This window comes from Lichenostomus cassidix, chromosome 12, assembly GCF_008360975.1.
Source record: "Lichenostomus cassidix isolate B80296 chromosome 12, HeHo_3.0, whole genome shotgun sequence".
In the NCBI taxonomy this organism is placed as follows: Eukaryota; Metazoa; Chordata; class Aves; order Passeriformes; family Meliphagidae; genus Lichenostomus; species Lichenostomus cassidix.
Genome location: NC_139493.1, coordinates 11,293,980 through 11,308,295, shown reverse-complemented (window position 1 = coordinate 11,308,295; position 14,316 = coordinate 11,293,980). Strand labels below are relative to the sequence as shown.

The 14,316-nt window shown below is 51.1% G+C and overlaps 1 long non-coding RNA gene across 2 annotated transcripts; it reads right to left on the bottom strand.

Annotated features, from left to right (window-relative positions):
• Window positions 1–3,072: 3,072 nt before the first annotated feature.
• Window positions 3,073–10,379, bottom strand: LOC146431700 (uncharacterized). 2 transcript variants are annotated; one of them, XR_014854734.1, is made up of 3 exons: window positions 9,776–10,379; window positions 4,881–7,395; window positions 3,073–4,610 (listed from the first exon to the last, which is right to left on the bottom strand). It is a non-coding gene; the product is annotated as an uncharacterized LOC146431700 (long non-coding RNA). The 2 variants fall into 2 exon arrangements; XR_014854735.1 differs by having other exon boundaries at window positions 3,073–5,227; window positions 5,362–7,395.
• Window positions 10,380–14,316: the final 3,937 nt, after the last annotated feature.

Below are 14,316 nucleotides of genomic sequence, written 5' to 3'. Positions count from 1 at the left end.
CACCATCCCTTAGGGATGTGTCTGTTACCAACTGTCCTGGAACACAGCAGCTTGGGTTTCTCCAGGCCAAAGCCCAGGAGGTGCAGAGCAGAGGTGCACAAGGGATCTTTGTGGACAGTGTAGTTGCATGGCGTGGAGGACACACGCTGGGACGAGTCTGAGCAGGACAGGAGCAAAGGGCACTGCCACAGGGCCACAGGACTCTGTCTGGGACTCACTGCCATGGGCCACTGCTCCTTTCCACACTGAAATCATCTCAAACATGCATGTGCAGCCTCCTGTGGCATCCAGCCCGGTGGCAGGCGCTGCTTGGGGTGGAGGCTGTCCCGGCACGCCGCAGGAAGCGTGACTCGGGTTTCCAGCGCGAAGGAATGCCGGGCAGCACAGCCAGCTTCCTGCTGCATGTTTCCTGCCCCTGTCCCTGCCCCCCGCCTCGGCCACAGCCTTACTGGAAACCCTGAGTGCTGCTCAGTGTTCCCAGCCCAGTCACTGGCACTGCCCAGGTGGCCAAGGGCTGGTGTGAACCATGGCCTTGCTCTTCCCCTTCCCCTCTGCTTCATGCTACTGCTGGAGCAAAGTACTTGTGATCTTCCCGTAGGGATATGGAAGGGAACAGGACAGTGAAAGCAGAGGGGGTAATGGCACAATCCCTGGCTGTGGGGGATGACATTGGCACTGGGGCTACAGGGTGTGTCAGCCAACCTGCCCCTCTTGGTGCCTGGGCTTGTGGAGCAGTCACTCTCCATGGAGAGCATTAGCAGGCTCTCCCAGTTTGCTGCAGCATCAGCCAAGCAGAGGGGTCATGCCTGCAGGCTTTGGGCTCACAGAGCTGTGCTGCCTCATGGAAACATGGCTCTTCGTTCTTTGCCTTCTATCCCATACTCCCTCCCATCACCAAAGATCCTCACCCAGGCTCATCTCCAGGGACTGGCTTGGTCTCCTCCCTGCTCATTGTGCATGCAGACCAGCCTGCACCAGCAGCTTCTTGCTCTTCAAATCTACTTCCTCTTGTGCAGATTCTTCTCCCAGGCCTGGTCACTGTCACTGGAGGATGCTGCAACCTTCTTGGGACTCAGCTTAGCTCTAAAGCTGCTTAGCAACACCTAAGATCAAATCTCACCACTTCCAACCCAGCCCTCCTCACACCATTTGGTCTCACCTTGACCCTGTTTCTGCAGGACACACATCTCCCTGTGAGGTTTTTGCAGGGTTCTCTCTTCTCTCAATTCTCATCCCCAGTACCACTTTTCTTCCCACAGGGCAGCCCTGAGCCTTCTTGACCTTTTCTTCTCTCACAGTATTCTGAGGATGGATGAACTCATGCCACCTGCCTTCTAGGTATCCCCAGCCCCTCCTTCACACCCTGAACAGGACTTAACTCCATGCTTACACCCCACTATGGCTATCACCCAGCAGCTAAAGGCCTTCCCCAGGGTAGAGAGCAGCAATGGCTCTGCCATAGAGCACCAGGGATGCCAGTCCCCAGCCACACATCAAATCAGTGTCATCTAAAATGCACCTCAGCTGACTGGGCAGGAGCATCTCACGGCGCACTAGGCAACCATCTAATCTCCCCAGAGACAGTCCTCCAAGGCTGTTCCTGTTCAGGCGCTGATAAAAATCTGACCAAGATGTTTTCAACAGTAAGCTGGGAGTGATTACAAAGCAACCGTCCCCTACCCTCCAGCTGGGAAAGCTCAGTTTGGAGTTTTCTTTAGAAACATGTGGATTTTTTTTTTTTTTTTAATTTTAGTCTCCAGTGCCAGCATGACTTGTTTCTGGGGTGGTCCCAAAACTGGCTTCCTGGGGCTGGGGGGAGGCAGAGGGATAGACCAGAGGTGAGGCAGAGCTCTGCTCTCCTCCCACCAGCCAAGCACTGTGGTGACACTCGGGTGGCAGTGGGAGGGGAGCAAGGGCTGGACCTGGGTTAATCTCCAGCAAAGCCAGGCAACACCTTTGCTCTTGGGAAGGTGGCAGAACTCTGCCCACACTAATGCCCAGGGCGGGGAAAAAGGGCAAAATGAAGCAATAACTCCTGCAGAGGGTTTTCACCTCCTGCTCCCTTTGGGAACATGCACAGCACAGCTCCACTTGCACTCATATCTCATGGCTCATTTTCCTCCACCAGACCCTCACATCAATAGTGTTTGCCATCACCTCGTGCCTTAGTGCTGTGCAAAACATGGCTCTGGTCTCTACCTGCTCTGGCAGGACAAGGGTGTGGCTGTGGATTGGCTCCCTGGAGGGATGAGAAGAGCCATCCTTGGAAGTTTGCAGGCCTTGACTGAGCAAAGCCAGAGCTGAGCTGATCTAGGACCAGCAACAGTCCTGCTCTCTCAGTCTGGAGCCCTCCAGGTGTTGCTTCCAGCCAACATCTCCAAGGGTGATCCCTCTCTCCTGTGGCCATGCCAGCTGGAGTGATGCCTGCCCTGGAGCTGCAGGCGGAGCTGCTTTTGTGATGGATCCCAGACTCACATCAGTGAAACTCTCCAGGCTTGCCACAGACCTGCACTGCAACAAAATGAGTTAAACCACTCCAGGTAGCCTTGACCCTCTTGGCTGGGGAAGTATAACACAAACTCACCAGTGCTGAGATGGGCACTTCCATCAAGGCAGGCAGCACCTAGCAGCAGCTACATGTCCATGCTGGACACCACATGCTCTCCAGGGCTGCCACATGCCCATAAAGCCCCACAGTCCCAGTAACCATCATCCAGCACTGCTTCTGCAGCTCATGGGATTTATATATGTAGTTATCCATTAATTAAAAAGCCACCACCACCACAAAAAAAAAAAAATCCTATCACAGATAAAACATTTGGCACGAGGGTGAAGGAGATGGCAGTTTTGGCTGGAGGACTTAAATACCTTCTCTTTATAGTGCTGCCAACCCACAGCACAAATGTGCCAGTGCATGAAAACCATTCTGTGAAATTCAACAGGCTCATTAGTCAAAGGCATTAAGGGTGAAAATTGACCAAAACACCCTGGAAAGTAAATCATGTAAAAAAAAAAAAAAATCCTGGATAAACACGAGAATGGCAGCAAGATCCCAAAGAGAACAGAACTAGCTGAGCATTGGGACACAAAGTCCTCCCCAAGCAGCTCTGTCACTGCCACTGTGAGTCTGGCTCAGCCTGGACTGAATACACACCACATCTGTGGTTGGGCTAAATAATGGATTTAATTAGCACTCCAACTAGCAGAGAAAGTATCACTAGCTGAACTTGGGGAGCAACAGGTATTTTTAAAAACAGCCTATTTTAATCCTTGGAGCTGTAGGGAAATTACAAACCAGTCACTCGACGATCAGAGGAAAATTAAAAGTCCAACTTCAGTGACAACAAAAATAACCCAAAGTCACGAAGTGCAATAAACAGCATGGGGACCAGAAGGCTCTTTAAACAGGTTTTTTAATCTCCTCTCCCCTCTGCTCATAATATTGCCTTTATTATTTTCTGATGTGGAGTCTGATTCTCCCAAGTGCGGCGGATGCTGACAGCAGGGTAATGGAGCAGCAGCAATTTCTCCTGGGCAGACCTTGGTGATTTAATATGCCTGCAGAGAGGGAGAGAAGGGCAAGAGGCAGCTCAGGAGGAGAGAGTGAGCTGGGCCAGGAGGTGCCAGCAATAAAACCATGGTGATTAAAGGTTGGCCATGCTGAGCAGGGTTCAGCAGCAAAGGGCAAGTGACTCACCCCAGCGCCGTGTCCCTTCCCAGTGCTCTGCCAAGCCTGCCACAGCCCTTGGCCTTGGTGAGGAAGGTGCCCCAAGGACAGGGATGGGTAAAGGCAGTGAGACCTGTGTGCTACAGACCATTGCCCAAGTCTGCCCATGGCTGGGGGATCCAGAGTCCATGCTTACATTCCTGCAATCCAGGAGACCCAGGCTGTTGCACAATCACCTCCTCACAGCCAAGGCCCTACTTATTTGAGAGGGCATTTAGCAAGAAGCCCCAGAGAACACAGAAGCAGGATGGATCTCTGGGAGGAAGATGCCCTATTGCCTGCCCAGCACACTGCACTGACTGCTACAGGGGACAGCTGGGCCATGGAGCCAGTGGGAAGGTCTCTGCTGGGTTAAGGAAAAGGAAATTTGGGATCTGAACAGCAGCTTTCCTGTTGCCATCCCACATCTGGCCTCTCAGGACTACTATACCCATAGTCTCTGCCATGTTTCCCTGTTGAGCTTTCCATGGCCATTCACAACCACCCAGATTTTGACCACTGGTGTGAAACCAGCAGCAGTGAGACACACATCTAATGGTAGGACTTTTGTGGCAACACAACAGAGAAGGTCTGACTAGCAAAAGTTGCTGTAAGAGAGCTCATCTCCCATCTGCCCCTGCACAAGAGCACCCACTGTGAGGGAAAGCTCTCCTGGTGCCTACATCCCCTGTGCTGCCTGTGCCCTTGTGCCTGACAGAGAGGCATGTAACTGCGGCTGGAGTGATGGATGGGGCCGGAGTCCCTCTTTAATTGTATCTCACGGTGGTTTCCGTAAGTTGATGGAGATTGCACAACACTGCCAACTGCCATGCCGGATATATTTTGCAACCAAGGCTTTTATGCCACATCTGTAGGATGATATGCCAGGGTCTTCTGAGGAGGTCTGGGGAAGTTTGAGCACAGGAAGAAAAAAAAAAAAGAAAAAGAAAAGGAAAAGAAAAGAGTCAACAAACCTCTTTCCATAGCAGCTATTTTGGTGAGGCACCCTGGGGTGAGAGAGGCCAGCACCATGTAGCTTTGGAGGCACAACAGCCCAGAGGGCTCACTCAGAGCTCTGCCCTCTCCCAGCTGGGAGAAGGTCCCTTTCCCATGGGTGGGTTGCAGTGCACAATGAAACGCCTGGACAGGAACTGCAGGCAAAATCTGTGCTCACCACGAGTAGCTGCAAGGCAGGGCTTGAGGTGGCACCAGCCTCCCTGGGAAAGAAGCACGGGGGAGGTGTTTGTCAGCTGCTGAGGCAGGCTGTGGGCTGTCCCAGCTGATGGCCCTGGGAAGTGCCATCCTTGTCATCCAGGTTCAGCAGCTCATGCCAGAGGGAAAAAGCTCCCATGACTTGAGTTCATGCCAGCTCAAGTCTTCTTGGCCTCTTTCCAGAAGGGGAGAAAGGACTTCAGGATATATGACTTGACTGGAGAAGATGTTCAAATTGACACCAGCCTAGCTGGTACCACACATGTCTTGGGCACCAGCAGCTCCATGGCAGAAGTCCCCAGCAGTGACCTAAAGTAACAATGACTCTCAAAATCAACCTGCACATCAGCATCACACTTTAAAACCCTCAACAATCTTAAAACTCACAGCACCGTCACAAATGCAAGCTAGCATACCCTGCAGCAGTTTCCCCCCGAAATTACCTTCTTTGGAAAAACTTGGGGCCCAGCACAAGAGCCACCCTGTTGATTCCATCAGGTTAAGGAGGCCAAGCAAAGAGAAGTCTAGGATCACTGTGTTCCTGGACTCAGACATGAAACCATCAGCTTCTGATTTAGGAGGAAAGAGCTGATCTCTGACACAGGGAACCTGTAAGACTCAATAGACCAAAACAGTCCATGGGGACAGGAGCACCTTGCAGGGGCAGGACATCAAAGACAGGGGCTGAACTCCCCGTGCAACAGATTCTCATCAGCAAGATGTGGATGCAGAGGGAAGCACAGAGCCAAGGCTTCAAAGATGCTCAGAGTTTAAGTGGCTGAAAATTAAAGTGCTGAGACATTTTTTCAGCCTGCACTTGACAGTGGGGATCAGATAATGTCAGAAAGCTGAGCAGAGAGCATCTCTTGCAAAAGATTGATTATACCAGCAAAAAACAAAGCTGAAAACTTCATGGCAGTGCCTCCATCTCCTTGGAGCTGAGCTCTGCCCTGTGTGGGACCTCTAAGTGCTGAGCAATATGGGTCCAGTCACAAGTTCCCCATCACTGATGAGAACTGGAGCTGTTCACATCACTCCCCTGTCTTGTGCTGGATTCTCCCTGCTCCCACTTCCAAGGGAGCAAGCAGCTCTTTTGTCCCCAAAGCAAATGGGTTGGAGACTCTTCATGACCAGTGAGTCCTTCTTGTTCTTCATGGGTGCTAAGGAAACCTTATAAAAACCCAGTAAGACACAACTCAGGAGTAGATCTGCTAAGGGCTTTCCAAGTCTTTTGCAGCTCACAATTTTCCACAGCTCTGCCAACACACACTCTCTGTCCTACCTGAGCTCAGACCTTGGAATAACCATGGCCTGAGTGTAATCAAAGAGCTGAGGATTTATTAAGCAGAGGAGTCTCAATACTATGGGATGGGGAAAGTCCCATGAATTACTTCTTAAATCAAATGCACTGGAGTCCTTGCAGGCTCCTGTAAGTCTCAGCTATCCCAATGGTGCCTTGATGACTTTGCCAATCCTGACCTCACCATCTGTGCCTGGGTTCTCTTGTCTTCAGCATCTTGGTGCCACCTCTGGACAAGCAGGTGTCCAGCTCATGGGCTGAAGTGAGGCTCCCCTCTCCCCTGAATTGCACAGGTGAAACAAAACTGGGATCATCCTCATAGTAGCAACTTTGCCCTCATCTTGAGGAACCGCCTGGGAACACTCAGGCAGCAGAGCTGGCTGCTCCCCTCGTGAGCAAGCACCAGCTTTCATTTGATGCCTCAGTCCAGCCTGTTTCATCCTGTTCAGAGGCACAGATAATACAAACCTCACTCCCTGGCTGCTCAGGGTGCATTGCCTAGACCCTTCATTCAGGGCTAGCCCTTCCCAGCACCACCCCACTAACATTCCCCATCCCATTCTGCTTAAGATGCCACCAGCAGTACCCAACATGTTATTTGTTACTTCTGCTGTCTGGTGCCCTCTGAGCAGGTTAAGCAGCCAAAATGCTCCCTGGAGGGCCTGGGCTTAGAGCAGTACAACTTTGGATGCCTCAAGAACAAGCATCCAGATCCAGGAGGGAGTGGGGACCACAGACAGAACCTGTGACACAGGGAGTGAGGACATTGGAGGAATAACATGGAAAACACTCCCTTCAAATTTCCATACACACCCTCACTCCTGGGAGAAAAATTAAGGAAAGAAAAAAAAAAAGGAAAGGGGAAAAAGTATCCTTTTCAAAGCAAGGATGTGGTAAGGCCCAAACATTCTCCCCTGACACATGAGCCAGGATGCAGAGATGCTGTTTTCTCCAGGAGGAAAGAAGGGATTTTGCCATCTCCTCCACTTAGTGAAGAATTCATCTTACATCTAGGTGAGGGCAGCTTTGATCCACATTCCTGATTGCTGCCCCGTGCCTCAGTTTCCCCAGCAGTAAATCAGGTTGACACTCACCTATGGAAGAGCCAGGTGATGAGCCTTGACCTGGAGCTCCAAAACACTTGGAGGACTTCACATAATCCACCATTCATCATTGTCTAGAACACGAACACAGAGTTTTTGTAGTGCAAAGAGCAGGTCCCAGACAAGGAGAGACTCTGCCCTTTGGGGCTCAGACCCTCTCCCCTCCCCTCCTCCACCAACAGTCTCCTTTCCCTCATCTCCTTCCTGCACAGGCCAGACACAGAGCCAAGCTAATAATTCAGATAACAGAATTAAACTGATCCTGATTAGGAAAAGCCTTTACCCTGAAGAAAGCAAACTCTGGCTCAGTGCTGCCTGTAATCCAATAGTCTCCCACGGCCGTGCAGCAAACCCAAAACCTGCCTCCAGGCAAAGGCACTTTGTCTTGGAACAAGGGAAGTTAAATGTGTCTTAATGGGAATTTTGACACGTTTTGCTTTGATTTCACTAATGTTACAAAAGTAACTGTTAGAAAATATTTTAGCCCCCCCATGAGGAGTCAGGTCCTCATGTGTATGGGCATCCTGCCCAGACCAGCCCTTCAGAAAGGGATTGTGGCTGTGGGGAGAAGAGGTCTTGGTGCAAAATCTCTTCACACTTTCCCTGGTGCAACTCTTTCTTTATGGGTCGGTCAAGGAGGCAGGAACCCTTCAGCTCCCCCAGTTTGCAATGGCACCTCTGGGGCAGCCAGCATCACAAATGGGACCTCTTCTTTTTTGCCCATAAAGAAAAAAAATGGGTAGATAATCCAGGGTGGGGATCCTGGCATTGCCAGGATGGTGGGTCTGGCACAGTTTTGGTGGGCACTGAGGATACAGAGCTGCTCGACAGGCATCCCATGGGGCCCACAGAAATACCATCACAAGATGCAGGACAAAAGGAGATGCATGGGGATTGCTACGAGGGGAGATGCTAAACCAGCACCCACCTGCAAGACCTTCCAGAAGGCAAAGCTGGGTTGTCTGCAACATGCCGTGGGGCAAAGGAGGATCCTTCTCTGCTGATTTTCCATTTCCTTTGTGCAGTTTGGGTGTGATAGGGCAGTCATTCCCTGCAGAAGCAACAACAGCCCTGCATGGGCATAGCATCAACCAAGCAGCAGGTGCTGAGCACCACAGGCTCCACAGAAGGAACCCATGTGGGCTTCTTCATGGGGACAGGCTACCACCATGCCCCTGGAGGGGTGGGAATGATGGTCCTCCTTACCCACATGGAAACTCTTGGCAGCCCCTCCTGGGGTTTTCCCCCCTCACTGTTTCCAGGCCCAGGCTGGCATTTCATCTGCCCCAGGCAGGGTAGGGTTGGATTCAGTGGGGGCAGGATGGTGACATGAACACATCAGTAATTCCCTGAGGTTTCAGCTGTTTCTTTCCATCTGGCACCAGAACAGGAGCTGGTGCTTCCCTGGTCCTCAGTGACCTGGGGCTGGGGAGACCTCCTTTGTTAGGTGAATCTCATGGACATTTTGGGTGCATTTAACTCTGAAGCAGCTGGGGAAATACAGGAAGAAGGAAGCAGATGCCTCCCACAGTGAGGCACTAAGGTTTAGGTAAAAACCTGGGACAGCAGGGGCAGGACATGCTCTCCCCAGTATCTGGGAAATCCACCACTCCACATTCACATAGTGCCTAATCCCAAGTACTTAGTGGGTGAGAAACAGGATTTCCTTGGCCTTCCAGCTCCAGCCCAGAGGTCACTCTATGGGCTTGCAGCACATCCTGGCTGAGCTTTAGGATGGAGAACTGGGGTACCCACAGCAAGACTGCTGATAGGGCTGAGTGAGAAGGGGGAGAAATAAACTAGTGCAGTTAGAACAGCACTAATTTTAGCCAGGCTGAATGCAACAAACTCAACTAGTATAAATCAGACAAGCAGCCAGGGCTGTGGGGTTCCTCTCTGAGGAATCTGTGTGCCTCCCCAGAGATAGTGTTTACCTGCAGCTGCTCTTCCCATCCCTGCTCCAGTGGCCCCATCTCCACCCAGCCTGACGCAGCCCACATTTGTAAGCTATTTTTTGTTGTTTTAACGCAATGCTGCAATTCTAACCCAGAGCCTCAGATTGTCAAACAGTTTTTCTTTTCTTTTCTTTCCTTCAGAAAAAAAAAATACAGCTGAACTAATTTGATGAAAGGGGAAAATAAAATGTAAGCCAGACTAAACACATGCAGTTCCTACCTACAGCCAGGGCCTGGCTTCTCCCAGGCCAAAGTCAACACATGTCAATTTTTAACATGACAGGGCTTTAAAAGGGAGGTTTGAGCCCTGGATGAGAGGCGGCTGGAAAACATTAATAACAAGGTCTGTCAATTAAAGGCAGGCATGACAAGCCACCAAGACAAGGGCTGGGGGGTTTCCCTTCCTCCCCTTCTCTTCCCTCTTAATTTGGTGGAAAAAAAAAAAAAAAGTGATTTATGAAGAGAACCCTCAATTCTGAAAAAAATGTAGCCACATTACCTAATGAAGGATGGGCTTTGTTTAGGAGCCTTGAGAACAGCCCAGCAGGCAAGGGTTGAGATCAACAGGTTAAGGAAAGCATTGCTTTGAAGGATGCTCCCAGTGGCTCCACCCATCCCAGTGCCACTGCTCTCAGTGCATGCTGGGATGGAGCAGCAGCCTGGCTGCCTCGTCTGGAGCATCTCCATCCAGAAGGATTTACAGTTACTGTGCTGAGGTGATTCAGTGGTGATGTGCCTGATGCGCTGGAAAAGGCTATTTTGGGTTCTGGTTAAAAAAATATTAAAAAAAAAAAAAAAAGGAAAAACACCACCCTGCTTTTATCAGCCCCATAGGAAGTGTTTCTATGGCTTTCATGAACTGGGCAGGTTTCTGTCCCAAGCCACCCACTGGGCTCCAAAACAGTTGGGAAAAACAAGGGAAAGGGGCAGAGCAGTGGCAGCCCCACCAGCCTTTGCAAATGAAGGCAAAAGTGAGTGAGAAGTGGGGAGGGAGTGTTGGTATTAGGGGGTGTGGGGGGAAAAGGGCTTTACTCCCCAAATCCAGGAAACATCCTGCTGTGCCGGGAGGAGGTTCCCGTGGTGCAGAGAAGAAGTGTTGGCTTTCAGCTGGGAGAGCAGGTAAAGATTCAGCCCAGAGGGAAATGGTGGAGATTCATTTCACCTTCAACACCTAAATAAATACTGTATCCCCAGTCACACACTCTGCACAGTATATGCTGTGCTGGTGTGCATTACACATCCACACAGCACAGGAACTGGCTGGTGGAGCAGCTCCAACATCCCCTGCTGCCATGTCCTGTCCCCAACAGTGGCTCAACCAGATGCTCCAGCAGGTCTTAAGAGCCCACAATAGTCAAAGGCAATGTGCTCTGCCTCCTAACATCAGCTCTCTTAGTCTTTGAAGGGGAGAGGACCTTCCTGGGGACCCTCTAGTTATTACGGATATTGCATCCACCCACCAACCTGAATGCTGCCTGAGCTGCACACTTTGAGAGGCTCAGATGTGCAAGGGATGCAGCTCTGCCCCTTCATGTGCCACTTGCCTGAGTGTGGCAGGTGAGCTGGGCTCCTGCCCTGCTCTCAGGTTGTGTTCCTCTTTTTCTGGCCCAAAACCAAACCTCCTTCCAACACATTTGGGCTTCACTTTGCAAGGTCAGGCAGAGGTGTCCCAGGCTGATTTACTCCAACAAGGCCTAGGCCAGGCCCCTGAGGTGATGAGAGACTCCTGGGCTCTCTTAAATGTCATCTCCCCTCTCTGTGGGATGGAAAACAAAGTTATCAGGTGCTCTTCTGCTCAGGGATTTGTCGCTATTTAGGATGGTAAAAACAGACCAAGACCAACATGCTGAGTGAAAACAATGGTGAAGATGAAGCTGTTGCTTTCACCCCAGCACAGATTAAATGCTGGGAAAATGGAGAAACACCACAGCAGAGCCTACCCCTGAGCTCCTGCACTGGGCACATCAGTCTTCTCCATTTGGGGCACACCAACCTCACTGCCCAACTTTGGCCACTGCCACAGCAGCACAGGCCACTAGCCCAGGCAGTACCCACCCATGCTGAGCACCACAGAGCTGGTGATGATGTTTTACAACCACTTTCATCACTGAAAGGCATTTGAAGGCAGAGCTCAGAAAGACTATGGCTGTCCCTGCTCTGTGCCCATGGCTCCAGGAAGCTTCCCAGTGCTAAGGTCCTGGTGAGACAGCTGTCTGCAGCACCGCTGCCATGTGGCTGGAAAACATCGATCTGAACAACAGGAGCACTGTGGCTGAAGTACAGAGCAGCTGCTTGTACTCCTGACCTTATAATTTAAATCCTTGGCTCTGGTGGCTGCTACCAAGCCTCCTGCACCTGCCACACTCTGGGTGGGTGCTAGCTGTCAGCTCACTCTGGGCCCTGTGCTTCCCAGGTCAAAGCCAGAGCATCGTGCACTACCTGCTGGGGCACAGGTAGGTGGCACCTGGGATGAATTATGCCTTTGCTGCTGAGGTACTGTTCAAGTTTTTGGAGATAGCTTGCCAGGCATGGCTCAGTGGACAAGAGCTCAGAGGAGTCTGAAGCAGGGAGACGATCTGTGGCCAGCAGGAACTATCTGTTCATCTCAGTCCCAATGGCTGCCTGTTGTCACTGTGCTGTCACCATACCCACACTGTCCTCTGGCATACAGGCTGACCCCCAGTCACATTTCACCTGTGCTGCTCTCGTCATTCTCCAAATATCCAGCACAGCCTATCACATAGTCCTCCCTCCTCCCCTTCCCTTCCAGGCAGGCAGAGCAGCCTCTGCTCCCCACAGTATCACCCAGCAGGATCGCTCTGCACTGGGGAACAAAATTGAAGGAAAGCCCTTTTAAATCAAGTTCATGCCTTGCATCAAGAAAGGTTAGTCTTCCACTCCCCAGATAATGGATACAGATGTTACACTGATGCCACATTTGATTTCAGCCAAAAAGCCAAGAGGGTTTAAAACATTCATTCATCTCAAACTGTAAGCAAAGCTTATTCTGGCTAATCTCAATAATTACTCGACTTCTCCCACATCACAAGGAGCAGCCATACAATGGCAAGGTTTCCTTCCTCCATAGGACCCTGCTCAGAGCAGGGATCAGAGATTTGCAAGAAATTCCCTCTTTAAAGAGATATTTCTGGGGATGCTGAGCTGGATTCAACAGGATTGCTTAGGACTCAAAGCAGGATTGGGGCCCAAACTCTTCCCATTTGAGACCAACATCTTTGATCCAAGAGCATCAGGGCTGTTGGTGTCACTATAAGACCAGAAACGCACAAAATCATGAGGGATCAGCAGGACTTAAATCCCTCTCAAACTCCACAAGATCTTTTCAGGCGCAGCAATGGGGACAAGGATAAATTAAGCATCTCCAGTGTAGTATCAAGTGAACAATTAGCAGAGAAAAGCTGCCCACGAGGGCCTGATGGAGCAGAGCAAAGAGATTTTCTTCCCAGACATGTCTGCTAGAAACAGCCTGAAACATTTCCATTTCTGTTGCCTTTTAATAGCAAGGTCAGCTCCTTTCTTCCTACCCTGACATCCTCCATCAGGGCCTCTTTCTGGGAACTCACAGCAACGCACCAGATGTCACAGAGACAGAAAAACAACCAGGGGCCAAACTGGGGCATTTCACCATGGCCCTGAATGAACCATGTGGTGTTTGGCTCACTGAGGAGGGGAGCAGAGAGCACCCCCTTGGTGGTACAGCCAGCCCCCCAAGCCCCTGGGCTGGAAGGAGCTCCTTTCTCCCAGCATGAACAGCCACACTGCTTCTAGAAAAAGCCAGCAGCCCCACATCCTCCAGGCTCCCCCCAGCATTAACTGGCCACTGGAAACAATCTAGATATTTGCAGCCCAAAGAGGACTTGGTTTTTCTCCATTTCTGCTGTGTTTAAACAGCACTCAGCATGGCACCCAGCACAGTTCCAGTTCCCAGCAGCTCCAGTGGACACCAGCATACAAACATCCCCACTTGCTGGAGGACAGGAATGCTCACAGAGAGCTCTGTCACAGCCCCCTGTAACAACCCCCACTGCCAGCACTGGGGCAGCTCAGCCCCTTCCTGTCACAGCAGCAGACATCAGAGGAGAGCCAGAGCTATGAGAAAAGACCAGCACCACTACACCAAGAAGAGGGTGCTGACACCTTTTTTTAGGGAATGGAACACCTTTTTTTAGCTGAAGAACACAATTACTCCCAACTTTGGGACTGCACACCTCAGGTGCAACCACCATGAGCAGCTGCTGACCAGGATGGCAAGGATGAAGGAGGGAAGACAAGAAGCCATAAGACTTAAAAAAGAAACCCACCAATGTTTGCTGATGCTCTAAATTCCTCCTTCAAATATTCAGCCCAGAGTACACTTTCAGCCTTCTTCTCTTTAGTCCAAACCTTGAGACTAAAAATACAGGCACCTTAAAAAGAAACCCAAAGCACCAAACATCCAAATCCCAGGATCCAAAGTTTTAAAATACAAATTTGTATTAGCCCTAAAAGTGCAGCCATCGGCACTCCCCAAAAGGAGCAGAAGGAAGCAGAGAGCAAAGGAAGGGGAGGGGAAGGTGCAGGTGTGGGTTTTTATAGGTGCACAGGTGCCCCAGGTTAGTGGGTCCCCAGCAGGGGAAACTACCCTGGCATGCCCCTCCCAGGTGTGCTGCTGTTTTCAGGAAGTGGCCATGGCTCTGGCCACTGCTGTGCTACACCTACCTGCAAAGAGCTTTTTGAAAACACCCTCGGGCACATGCTGACCTCTGTCAATACCTCTGTGCCCTCACTCGGGCTGGGGGAAGCTGAGGCACGGGGGGAACAGAGGGTCAGGCTGGGATTTGGCTTTGCTCATGCTGGCTCCTATCTCCCAGTCCCATTCCACCTGTGCAGCAGGTACAGATCATCTCCAGGGACAGACTGGGATACACCATGGCTACTAAACCCCCCACCTGTCCCACCCCAAGCTACTCCAACAGCAGGCTGGGGCCACTAGCACACCCCTGTGGGGCCTCCTGGGGATGGGGAAAAAAAAATCTTCCA